The 13,399-nt window shown below is 41.8% G+C and overlaps 1 pseudogene; it reads left to right on the top strand.

Moving 5' to 3' along the window:
• Nucleotides 1–9,246, top strand: part of LOC110285336 — a 31,684-nt pseudogene extending 22,438 nt beyond the window's left edge.
• Nucleotides 9,247–13,399: the final 4,153 nt, after the last annotated feature.

Raw genomic sequence — 13,399 nt, 5'->3', positions numbered from 1 at the left:
GAGACAGGGTTTCTCTGTATAGCCCTGGCTGTCCTGGAACTCACTTTGTAGACCAGGCTGGCCTCGAACTCAGAAATCCTTCTGCCTCTGCCTCCCGAGTGCTGGGATTAAAGGTGTGTGCTACCACGCCTGGCTCAGAATTTTGGTTTCTTAACACACACACACACACAAATATTATAAGAATATGTTTCATTTTAATCCCAGATGTAGGGATGTGTGGCTGCTTCAAATTGTCCATAGCATGTGACTATGTTTTGCCTCATGCTCTAGCAGAAGCATGCTTTTACCAGCTACAGAGAGTTTCTGCAATAGTACGACATTTGGAATTACAGAGTTTCTCAGGGGGTATATAAGTGCTAGGATGCCAAGAGTTGGGGTGGGTGGTTGTTGGTCATTCAGGAGGGTAAGTTTGGTTTGGTAGTGGTCATGTTCAAGATCTCTCTCTCTCTCTCTCTCTCTCTCTCTCTCTCTCTCTCTCTCTCTCTCTTTCTCTCTCTCTCCCTCCTCTCTCTCCTCTATTCTTATTTTTCTCCTATCTACTGATAGAGGTGGAACTTGGAGACAAAGGTTGGGAAAGAGAGGAATCCACAAAGTAGCAAAGACCAGGTACAAGAAAAATAATTTGCTATCAACTGACTTACTAAGAGAAGGAGTCATTGCATTAGGTAATGAACCTGTTGTTGATCCAACAAGCTTCCAAGGGTAGTTCCAATCTATTGTTCACACAATTGGATCTGACTTGCAAAATGGATCATGAAACAAAACCCAAAGCTGTGAATCTGGCCAAAAGACTATTAGGAAGGGAAGGTATTGATAGAGATGTGAGAAAGATGCAGAGGGTCAGGAGCAGGGAGAAGTCAGAATGCATCTTACACATGTATGAAATTGTCCAATAATAAACTTAATAGAAATAAATGTTAAAATTATATATATCATATTTATATATTACTATGTATATATTAATATATATAATATTTGAGAGATATAGCAGCTCAGGGGTAGAATGCTCACTGAACACATACAAGGATTTGGGTCCTATCTCCAGCACTATAAGCAATAAAAAATACTCTCCTTCCTTCTTACTCAGGCCTTTGTTGGTTTGATAGCCTAATATTAAGTTTATAAAGTATAAGTGTAGGAGGGCTTGAGTTTCCGTTGCTCCTCATTTCAGTTCTACAAAGCCCCCTAGAATTTTGTGTTTATCACATGCTGCATGCTGCTGCAGAATGCAGCCGCTCATTTACAATTTCTCCTCACATCTTCCTGCAAAGAACTTTTATCACTCTGTGTTTCACCATGGTGCAGAGGATTTATCACCTCATCAGTTAGGAAGACTCGGGCAGTCCTTCAGGAATAGCATCATTTCTAATTAGTTTCTTGTCAGGGAATGATAAGGAAGCAAGCACACTGACTGCAGGAAGAGAAGCTTCCAGGAGTTGGCTGGTGCCTCTTGAGTCACTAGAGTGATTTTCTCTTATGTGGGGAGAGGTGTTGACAAATGGATCCTTCTTCCTGTCTCAGAAATGAAAGAGTTACAAGAATGAACCAGCTATTCCTTTTCCTTTCAGGACTCTCTCTCTCAAGGAGACTTTTGGGCATAGTGTAGTAAGAAGTGGACAGTGACCTCAGAAATTGAGCTGGTCCAACTGACCTATTTTTTCCAGTATCTAGCAAGTAGAGATGACCTTGGGTTAGAGCTGAAAGTAATGGCCTTCACATGGAAGCAGTTCACTGCCATAAAATCACCTAGAAGTGATTAAAACAAATTTATGGGGCCAGGATTTCCCATGACTTTGAATAGGAGGAAGCCACAAAGACATACTGCTCAATTTTATGGGCTACAGAAGTAGCCTATAAAGGGAAGAAATGCTTATATGACCATCAGACTAGAAATGCTTGCCAATGTAATAAGTAAAGAAGAAAAGTGATTGGATAAGAAGGAATAAAACTTCCACTAATCAGCCATGCTGTGTGTATCCATGTGGAAGATGTATAAACAAACAAGAACAATTTTAGAATTGGCACTCAGATGTGAGACTCTTTTGGAAGAATTAGGGGAAGGATTGAAGGAACTGAAGGGGATAGCAACCCCATAGGAAGAGTAACAGTGTCAACTCACCTGGGCCCTGGGAGCTCCCAGAGACTAAGCCACCAATCAAAATTCACACAAGCACAACCCCAAGGCCCCTGGAACATATGTAGTAGAGGGCTGCCCTGTCTGTCCTCAGTAGGAGGGGATGGGCCTGATCCTATAGAGACTTGGTGCCCCAGGGTAGGGGGATGTTCAGGGCCACTCTCTTAGAGGTGAAGGGGAGTGGATATGGGGGAAAGAACTCTTCGAGGGCCAACTGGGGCGGAGGGCAACAATTGGGATGTAAATAAACCAAATAATTAATTAATGAAAAAGGCAAAACACAATGTATACTGATAATGAACCACTTGGAAGTATTTTTTTTTAACCAAGTGTTTTCATTTGACTTGTGAGAAAATGCAGATAAAGAAGACCAAAATCCAAATGTGTGGAGAGGCAAACTCAACATCACAAACCGTTAACGTGGTTCTGTGTAGAATGTACAGCAGCTTTTAAAATTCAGACTTAAAGACAAGAGAAAATTACATTGAAAAGAAAGAATAAAGTTAGGAAAAATCTCATTAATGTTTTTGTAAAGACTTGCTATATATATATATATAAAGCTATAGTAACCAAATGTAGGTATAAAAGTTTAATTAGTAAAATAGGATAATTTTACTAGTTTTAAAGATAAAACTATAAAATGTAATCAATTTGCTAAGTTTTATTTTTTATTGACAAGTAGAAATCATATATGACAAAATTTGGCATTTTAATACACATATACACGGGAAATGGATTCTTGCCAAAGTTGAAAGTTAACTTACTAGAGGTCTTTCCAGCTGTTGCCATTTGTGCTAACTGAAGTAATTTCTTCTTAGACCTCACCTCTTTCACAAAACTTACTTCATCATAGACATGACTGTAAAAATGATACACAGCAGGGTAAGATTTTACAAGAAGAGGGTAGGCAGACACATGCTACCAAGTATAAGATAAGTAAATGGAAATTACAAGTTGAACTTCATTAAATATTGAAAGCTTATCTTTGTAATAGTTTGAAGGACAGCACTACAGACTGGGAGATCATGTTTGCGAGTTGCTTGTTTGTACATAACTTATACTAAGAACATTTTTAAATACACAAGTTTACAGTTAAAACGGTAAAATTTGAACAACACATTACCAAAGTCAATGTACAGAAAACAATCAAACACATAAGAAGATACTTAACAGTAAGTGTTACACGTTAGGGAAATGAAGATTTAAAACCACGACATCAGTGTGTGCCTATGAGAAGAGATGAACGAGGAGTACTGATACTACCAAGCCAAAACGCTAGTGAACATGATGCATTATAGCTTGTGATGAACAGCTACTCCAGAAAAGTTTTGAATCTGCTTATAACATTAAACATACAGGCAGATGAGGAAATAGTTCACTGGGTATGAGCACCCACCAGGCAAGCAAGAGGGCCCAGTGTGATTTTGAAGTTGAATCCCCATGACTCACATAAAGCTAGACATGGCCATGCATTGGGCAGAGGTGGCAGCAGATCCTGGGTTTGCTAGCTAGATGGTCTAGATAACCCTGTTCCCTAGCAATATGCTTTACAAAGTCATGCCACCTGTGCTGGGTCTAGGGCTGGGGGTGTAGTTCAGTGAAAGTTTGTCTAGCATATCTAAGGTTTGGTACCTTCCCAACAGTCACTCCACGGGTCACCAGGCTATAACCTCTATTTGTTGTTGACAGACTCTAGTTTTCTGAGAACTCCGAGTCCTCTAGTAGAGGTGATGACTCAGTGCTTGTTATACAGTTGGAGTAATGCATACATGCTTTCAATAACTTTTTACAGAAGCAGGAGCCTTCCCAATTTCAGTCTGAACTCAGACCTACAAGGGGAGTAAAGTCATCAAATTTCAGTGGCACTCTAGTGCACCAATATTAAATTACACCTTCCTCAGTGCACAGATTCTATGTATCAGTTCTGATCCCCATTTTTATGTCCAGTACCCTTAAGGCTATAAATATCTTCCTCTTGTTTTGAGCAAAGAGTTCAAATGACTTAAGTTTGTTCTCTGCTGCCCTCAGTCTAGGCTTCTAGCATCTTCCTGAATAGATAGAGATGCTTGACATAGCTAGAAGCAAGAATTCCACCCTAGGCTACCTATTTAATTTCAGATGTCCCTTTTGGATGAATTTCTACAGTGCTACAATTTTATGGGCTTGCCTAATCCTTCCAAGAGGAAAGGGGATCTTAAAGGACTGAGTAACTGCAGCAAGCCTCCAGTGAGCCTTTTCTTCCTAGCTCTTCCCTGCTTCTTGCCCCCCTCCCCTTACTCTTTTCCATTATGTTATTTTATAAATGCAGAGATGAGTATAGTTGTGCTGGAGAGCAGTTTCTGAAAGGTAGTTGGTAAGATTTTTAAGCATCTGGTCCAGTCTCAAGGTTATTCTTCTCTCTGGGAAGGAGATGCAGTCACAGGTAATGCTGGAATAGCGCTTGCACTTTGGTGCCTTGGAGAAAGATTAGAGGACACGAGTGGTGGGAAGCTCTGCTGTTCTAAAGGCTGGCAAAACTTTCCACATCAAATTTTATCTAGGACATCTTTATTCCAAATTAAGGATTAACACCCGTTTGTAAGATGCTAAAGATGAAGGATAACTTGGGCTTTCAAATGCCCAGGTGGCTGGGCAGAACAGCTCCATGTTCATGATTTTGCAAGGACAGAATGTCTGCTTACTCATTTAATAGCCGTGGCTGTGATCTGGACAGGAGTTGTGTTCCATTCCCAGAGAAGGACTTGGCAGCAATGCCCTGCAATAAGGGGAAGTATGTTTCCTCTGATGGACAACCTTCTTGGCTTCTAACCATAGGAGTGAGACCCGCTCTTTCCTTTATCTGATGCTTCAAGGCTCAGTTGGGTACAAAACCACTGTTTGAAATTTTGGGGTTTTTATCTACTGTTAAGCTATTTCATAACCAGAAAGGAAACAGCACAAAGCCAAACTGAACACGGAAATATTTTCAAGTGTACTCCTCCACATTCTTACCATTGAACAGATATTTCTTACAAATATTATCATCATTATGCTCTGTGAAATACATACTGCCTTTGCTTTCTCATTCAAAATGAAAGCCCAGTCTAACTGTTCATAGTCACTGTAAAAGTATATCTAACACAAAATAGCAGAAGAGAAAGTTAGAATCCCATGGCTTTCAGGAAATAATTTTCAACGGGGTGCATTGCATTTACAAAGCTATCAGCTGTGGTTGGGAAAGGAGGTGTGGAGGTGTGGTGGGGGCAAGAACAGGAGCGAGCTATTCTTCCTCAGAAGGAGCATGCGAACATGTTTAGGGAGGAATGGAAGGAAACAGGTTTTGCTGGAATGGAGGTTTGAAGATTGGGGGCTATGGAAGAGGGTACCAGGAACAGATCAGACACATAAATCTGGTGGCAAACTTGATTGCTGCACAAGTAATGCCACTCATGACAAAAGACTTTCCTTGTTGAGAAAGCTTCTTAGAGCTGATACTACACTGGCTGCGATGTCTCTTCTGTGCTTTGTACAAAGTTTTGAACACCTCCATCCTGAGCTTCCAGATATTCTTTTCAAGTATATTTATTAATCCAATGACATATTTCCAACTGTGCTTGACCATATTTGTGCATCAATCACCAGACACAGAAGTTTCTGCTTTGATCTCCGATAGGAAAATGCTAAGTCTTTACAGATTTTTCAGGCTCCTAAGCCATAAAAACTGTCACTAGGTTAAAAAGCTTGTCTGCATTCACAAAAGAGAATATGGCACATATAAAATGAAATAGTGATTTGTTTTGTGTGTTTGTTTATTTGTTTTGGCCCAAACTAGGTGGAGAAATTCTCCATCTGTCTTGTTTTTCCTCTCACAACAATGTTACAACTTAGAGAAAAGATGAGACAAAAGCCAGGAAATAGGTACATGTTGACTTGAGGTGGCAGGGTGGGGAGGGGAAGGAGGCAGGGACACATGGTCATTGAAGCTAGAATGGAAGTCTTTCTCTTAGTCACATGGATCAAGGCCCTTTTTACAAGTAGGGTGGTTCACCACCTAGAATGGCATTCCTCTAGGAAGCTAGAGTTGTAAAAGACAATGTTTGAAAATGGATTCTAATTTCTAGGGCCCCTCTGAAATAGAACTCAGAGACCCTTTGCATCCTAGGCTGCTCTCCTGAAGGGAAAATTGTTGATCCATGATAGTTTATTGCAATCCATGGCAGACAGAAGCAGAAATGAGCAGTTACTTAGAATATTAGAGAAGTGTTTGTTTTTGTTGGTCAGCTTTCTTCTTTCATTCCCTTAAGGAGACTCTGGTTGCTACCTCACAAGAAGTCTAATAAACACATCCATGATGTCGACTGAATCAGTTCCAGAGTCTTTGGTTCTGTTTGCTGACGAGTTTGATTGCATTGACTTTCTGTTTGATTGCACTGTCTGGGAGGGGGACAGTGGCTCATTGCCCAGAATGGATCCTCGCTCCTTGCATGAATGTTGAATGCTTTGTTTATGACAAATCTAGTAAAGATTAGCTTTGTAACGCTCTTGAAAGGCTTTTAGCCTGCTGCTTGCCCCTTAGATAATACTGTTTATCACACCAAATCGCCATAATGAGGAACACTGCCAATGCTTCCCCTGAGTGAACATCGGCTTTGGGACAAAGCTTGCCTTTCTAGGGTAAATGGCTAAAGTCCTCTTTGTCTCGTGTTATTAATAAGTTACCATGTGAGTACTTACATGATAGAGATGGCTTTCATTTTGACCTTCCATTTCATGCATTTTGCTATCGACACTTGCCAAACAGAACAACAGATTTGCTTGTCAAGAAAGCTGGGTTTGTTTATTAGGAACCCCTTAAAACTCAGTGTTCTCTCTTGATTGCCCTGACATAAGAGCTTTTAAACTCAGGAGCAAGCATGCCTCACTGGATTGTCCTAAGTCTAGAGAGGACTGTTTTATAGAGCCCCATGGTCAGCTGACTGTGTACTGTCCCATGCAATGTCTCCTCTACAGAAATAACTAAGTTAGGAAAGAATCAAAACCACAGAACACCAAGAGAGAGGAGGCTCCTGAACAGGTCTCCTGAAAAGTGACATTTTCTCAAGGTGCACCAAGAATCGGGTCAACCATAGGGACACACAGTCATTCTAAAATAAAGCAACACAAACGCTTATACATCACACTTTTTAGGACACTGCTATCTGCCGTTCTGTCCTTTATACCCGTGAATGGAGGTAATTATCTCTTGGAACGGCTGGTTAAAAGTAAGGGATTCTTGAGAGAAAGAAAACTTGGATGCCTTGTCCTTCTACCTTAGAAATTAATAAAGAATTCTTCTACCTGGGAAATTAATTACCCATGAGAGCTCAGCCAGACCCACAGTCTGGCACATCTCGAACTTCTGTTGAAAATGGATATATTCCAGAACTCCGAGGTCTAAGCCAAGAGACTGAACTAAACCCAGGAAACTGTGTACCCAAGCCTGTCTTTTCTTCTGCTATACTTAGGACTCTTCCTTGACTCAGTCCTGAAGGATTTGAGTATGGATTTTGGTTGTGTTTGTTTGTAGTGCTTGCCTAAGCTAACTGATGTCCTGTTCCTGGTTCTGCATTCTTCCATATGTAGCTTCCTACAGTGGTATTAAGTTGTTCTTGCCGAGGAACATTTAGAAGTAACCTAGGTCAGCACCTGTGCAGCATGACCAGCTCTGTGCCTGATTTAAGGATTTTCGTGATGACCAAGTCCCAAACTGGTAGATGAAGAACATGGCTCTGGCTGTGTCTACTTTTCTAAAGGTAAAACACTGACTTGGGAGTTTACCTCTCTCAGGATTTCCTTCTGCAGAGGATTCTGAGTCTCAGAATGGATGGGTATATCTCCTTGGCTCTATTTGCCCACAGCTTGAAAGACAGCAGGCTGAGGTGAATGCAGAAGACAGGCAGCTGAGCAGACAGGAAGCGTCATGCTGGGGTAAAGATGGAGATTTTAAGACCAGATGCCCTTGGCTGTTCAGATCCAAGAAACACAGAACTTATGCAGTAAACAGCATAGGCAAAATACATCTTTGAAATATCCCCTGATAAAAATGAACCCAGAGGTAACCATTAACCAGAGATCTCTGGGGGCCTTTCTAACTATCCTTCTCCACTGAGAAACCTTCGGTTTCCCATCTAGGAAATGCTTATCAGAAACACCCTAAGCATGGCAGACTGCTACAATTCCCAACAGTGGTCAGACAATATACATGTTCTTGCCACACCTGGATACAGCAGATTGGTGGACCTGGAATGCTCAGACTGGTGCACCATGAACTCAGTTTCAAACACCTTCTTCTAGGAGGCAGGGTAGACTACTGCCAGAAGGTGTTTCCGTGGAGCTAGGTTAGTTAGCAGATTGATTCATGTTCAAGCCCATGGGCACCTGGAGGAGCAGATACCCTGGACTCTGCTGAAGAATATCTTACTAACAGCCCAGAATCTTCCATCAAGATGTCCAACTCAGTGATGAAGCTAGTACAAACATCAAATGTGATTGGGTCCCCCAGACAGGAAAGCAGTCAGGGTAGCCCAGAGCTGCAACTTCCTGAACTAGCGCCCCTCTCAACTCTGTATAGTGGACCCTGGCAAAAGGAAACAAAGGCTCAAATTGTCAGTATTTCAGCAGGACGTGAGCCAGACATTGCCAGTTTCCCAAGAGCTACCTGGAAATGCTGACAGGTCATCCCTGACCAGCTCCTTCAACTTCAGCTTTGCCCCACTTCTTCAGCAATAGTTTGTGAGAAGACCTGCTCTGGCTCATAGTCAACCCATAGGCTGACCTGTGGATATACTTGCTCTTTTGTAGGATCTGAAAGATAATTCTTTGACCTCAGTTCTTCCAGGTGACAACCATAAAAATCCCTGTTGCTACTCTTCCAACTGATGTAGTGTTAGAAGATGCCCAGCCATTCTCATTGAACTTGGTTGGCTGCTCCCTTAGTGCATACCACTCTCTGCCCAACCAACCCTTGTAACACGGGGGATGAAGGTGCCGAAAGAGTTGTGGATCACAGGACACAATGCACTGGGACCAGGCTGCAAAACAGTAGGAACAGAATTTGCTTCAAGACTTTACCCTTCTTGAAGCTTCAGCCTTAGCCTCTGGAACCTTATAAGAGAAGCCGTGGAATCCCAGGAGGACCTGGAAGGCAAGAAGCAAGAATGATCTTCAGGGAAGGAGGATACTTCTGACAGGCCAACAAATCCAGAATTTGCCTTCTACACGCAGAACTTACTCTAGACCAAGCCACTACATTAGTTACTTGAGCAGTCCTCATCATCTGGATTTGAAGTCTTATCTTCAGAGCCCCTGGAGTCTGTTCCATCCAGGCCCCAATCCTAGGCATCACCTAGACCTCTATAAGGTTGGGCAAAGACACTTTACAAAGCTCTTTAGCTTCTATACTAAGATGCCTATAGAGAAGAAGGCTCTTGAGGTGGAGAAGTGGTTGAGTCTAGTTTGTGAGTGGGTAAATGCTCCATTCCAGAAATCTACTCTATCTGTTGATTGAAACCTGTTTAATCTGCTCTATCCCAGCCATCTTGGTAGCCTAGACAAGGATTTCCTGTACCTTTGCAAAGACCTGGAGGTGTTTGCTGCTCATACTGACCCTAAGACTGTGAAGTGAGATCTTGAAGCTGCTGATGTGAGAGCAGGGACTAGTCAGCAATCAAGGCTCGCTGCATGTGTTTGTGAAGCAGTACCTGCCCTTGGAGTTCCAGCATCTATTCATCCTGTGTATTTAGTGTAATTCTGTCTTCCCTGCCATGTAGTGGCTGGATCTTAACTTGCCTTCTCTCTACCTTAGACAACTTGGATCCAAGGACAATCATCAAGATCCCCTTCTCATATCCTAGCACCAATAAAGTCACACAAAGGGGGAAGATGGAAGGGGAAAAAAACCAAGAAAATGATGTCTGAAAACAGTAACAACCAGTTTGTTACAGTTTAGCCATTCTGTAGAAATGTATTATTGTTCTTGTTGCTGATAGATGATCATGTGACTGAATGTCAGAAGTCAACATCAACTGTTGACCAAAAATCATCTGTATCACCCTCCCTCCTATTTTGAGACAGGCTCTCACTAAATTTTAAAGTTTCCTGATTCAGTAAGGCTAGCCAACTAGCTCCAGAGATCCTCCAGTGTCTGTCTCCTTAGTACCTAAGTATAGGTGCATGTGACTACACCTGGATTTTTACATGGGTCCTGGGGATCCAAACTCATGCTCTCACATTTGAGCAGCGAGCTCTTTACTCACTGGGACATTTCCTCTAATACTTATCATTTCTGTCTTGAAGTTTCTAGATTAGGCTGATGGAGCCATGCTGGTAGGAAGTGCCATCTCTTGGGAGAGCTATTGTTATTATTGTTTGCCTAATGCTAGGAACCATAGTTCTCACTTTTGAGACTTATACAGTCCATATGCTTTAGCTGTCCATCTCAACTGGGAAGGGGCTACAGGATAACCTGAATGAAAAGAGTGACCAAGCAAGGATCAGTTACTTCCCAGTGGCTGCATATCAGCGTGGCTTTCTGTCCTTGGGAAAAGGATAGAACAAATTCAAAAGGAGCTCAGAATTTGCCTCTGAGTCGCACCTCGCAAACAGTGTCTGGTGATTTGTCCCACAACATCTTCTATCAGGTGTGGACTAATTCAAGTATCAGTCTTATTTCTCCTCAAGTAAAAGAAAACACACTTCCATATTCATGATTTGCCACAACAAGGCTACATGGTAAACCATTTTAAGATTTAGGATTCTAAATCCACAATGGAGCAATTTGGCCTGTCTGCAAATGGGAATTTCTTTAGATTCCAATCAGGCTTCATCTATGATTGGGTATAAAGATGACAGCCTTAGTAGGGTGGCTGTGTTGATCCACTCCCTAGGTGACTCTCACCCACCTCCAGCCACCTGACTCAGGTTGGCTCTCATGGAACATGTAGAGAAGCAAGGGAGTAAAACAAACAATCAAATAACAAGCATAATTCAGAAAATATTTCACAAACTTCAGCTTGCATTAACTTTATTTTTTCTAATAGTCAAAATAAGTGATGTGGCCAAAGTAAGAGTCAGTGTGCAAGAGCACTACCAAAGCCAGGATACAGGGTTGGTCACCAGTGTAGCCACTCTAAGTCATCCTAAACGATTTCAGTTGGCCTATGCTCCTTGTTAGTCTTGAGAGATTGATGACACTCAGCTATACCTGTGAGCGATCATGTGTCCTCTGTGTTGAACATGGAGAAGCTGGCTTCCTGAAAAAGGCCCAAGTTCGTGCCCCCTGTTCCTATTCTGAAACACTGATCTGAGTCTAACTGCTGCTGAGTCCTAAAGTTGCCAGTGATGAGTAGGACAGAAACACTGTGTGGTCAAATTCAAATCCAGAGTCTGTTCTTTCCTAGCGCAACCTCAGCTCCCTTCTACAATTGTGTTCGCCTGCGAAGATGAATGTTTACAGAAGCCCAGAGACCAAGGAGAAAGAGTAAGAGTATCTTTTAAGTTCTGGAGATGTCTGCCCTTCAAATTCCAGTTTCCAGAGAGGGAGCTGCAAGCTCTGCCACTCATTAGCAATGTTCTTCACGCTAGCATGCTACAACATTTCAGATGGTGAATTCATGCTCCTTTGAGTGGGATGCATTTATTTTAACCCAAATAAAATAAAAAAGCAACGGTGAACTAAAGCATCCAGGTCCACAAGATTAACATATGACGTTGGTTATGTAATCTGGAGCCCAAGATCAAGACTTCTGAATTCCACTTGTGACAGGAAGGGCATGGGGTTACTTATTGCAACAATAGACAATGCCATTTTTCATCCAATAGTGACATGAGGAGATAGCAAAGTCTTCCAAATTCTGGAAAGTTTAAACAAAAGACAAGCTACTGTCTCAGGGAAGGACTGAGGCAAATTGCATTAGCTCCCTTCTGATTCTGAGATTCAGAATCCAATTTTGAATCCAATCCTTCAGTTTAAAGATACAGTGACCAGGAGACATGAAATAAATTGCCCATACCATGTTGGTCTCAGGGTTTAGGCACAGAATTGGGTCTCCCATCCCCTGTGTCCTTCCTTTGTATATTTTGTCATAGGAGTTTCTTACTCGGTGGATAATATTCTGTCTTGAATGCTTTGTAAGTAGACTGATCACAGGACTAGAATCTAAGTGCTACCAGGCAGGAGAAATGTTCTCTGGCTTCTTCTCTTGCTGCTCTCATCCCATTCATGGGTAGGGGTTGGGAAAGCATGTTTTAATGTTTGCTATGAAGTTGTCCAGAATCATTAAACCTTGTTTTTTTTATTACTTCAAGCAATTGATTGTTTTCATCTAGTGTTTTCTCTATTCATTTGGAAGAGACACCAAGAGAAGAGCGCTTTAGACCGGATAAAACGTGCCTCATTCCTTCCTCAGATGATGGAGTTCCCCTCCCCAGTGACCCCCCTGAGATTCTTCAGATTACTAGGACTAAATGTTTCCACCAAACAACTCAATAGGGAAAGAGAATAAAATTATACACGTGGAAGGTTGGGATACCACCCAGCAGTTCTCCAATTCTCTCCAACTTTTTAATTCTTTGTTCTAAGAAGAAATGGGGATTTCACAACCTATGTGTGCTAATTGTTGTTTAAGAAACCATACTTCAAACTATAATACATTAGCTATAATTGATGCTCCAGGAAGACCTGCAGTGCCTATCCCATGGGGGCTTCTGCCTTAGCAATTCTGCCATCCATTCGCTTAGCATCCAAATACATATTCATGATTAAAGAAGCATAATGCAGGATATCAAAAAGGGCCAGTGCTGATTTTTCAAGTCTATTCCTGGAAACCATGAAAACATTATAGGATGTATCCAATATCTCCTGACGTTTAATATCCCCAAAGATACTGGAATTGCATTCTGTGCCATTACGGAGTAATATGTTCCTCAATATGCACATTCTATATAATATCTTTAGGCTATGAAGAGCTCACATTTATTGTGCTTCGTGCCCAATCTCAGTTCATCCTTACAATGTTATAAAAATTGTCACCAACTTTGTTTTCAAAGGACAGCGTGGAACTACATAAAAGATAAGTCAGCTGCAAATATGGGGTGGTGTGGGGGCTGGGGTAGGAGCTGCCCAAGGTCATATAGTAAATACAGGATGGTTCAGGGACTGGGATAGGACCTTGTAGCAGAACATGAGTTCTGGCTCCTCTCTGTGAGTTCCTTCCTATTCGGAACAAATATTTGCTGCTTGAGTTACTG

This window comes from Mus caroli, chromosome 19, assembly GCF_900094665.2.
Source record: "Mus caroli chromosome 19, CAROLI_EIJ_v1.1, whole genome shotgun sequence".
Classification (NCBI taxonomy): domain Eukaryota; kingdom Metazoa; phylum Chordata; class Mammalia; order Rodentia; family Muridae; genus Mus; species Mus caroli.
Note: the sequence above shows the minus strand (reverse complement) of the source record. Positions and strands in the feature narration are given on the sequence as shown.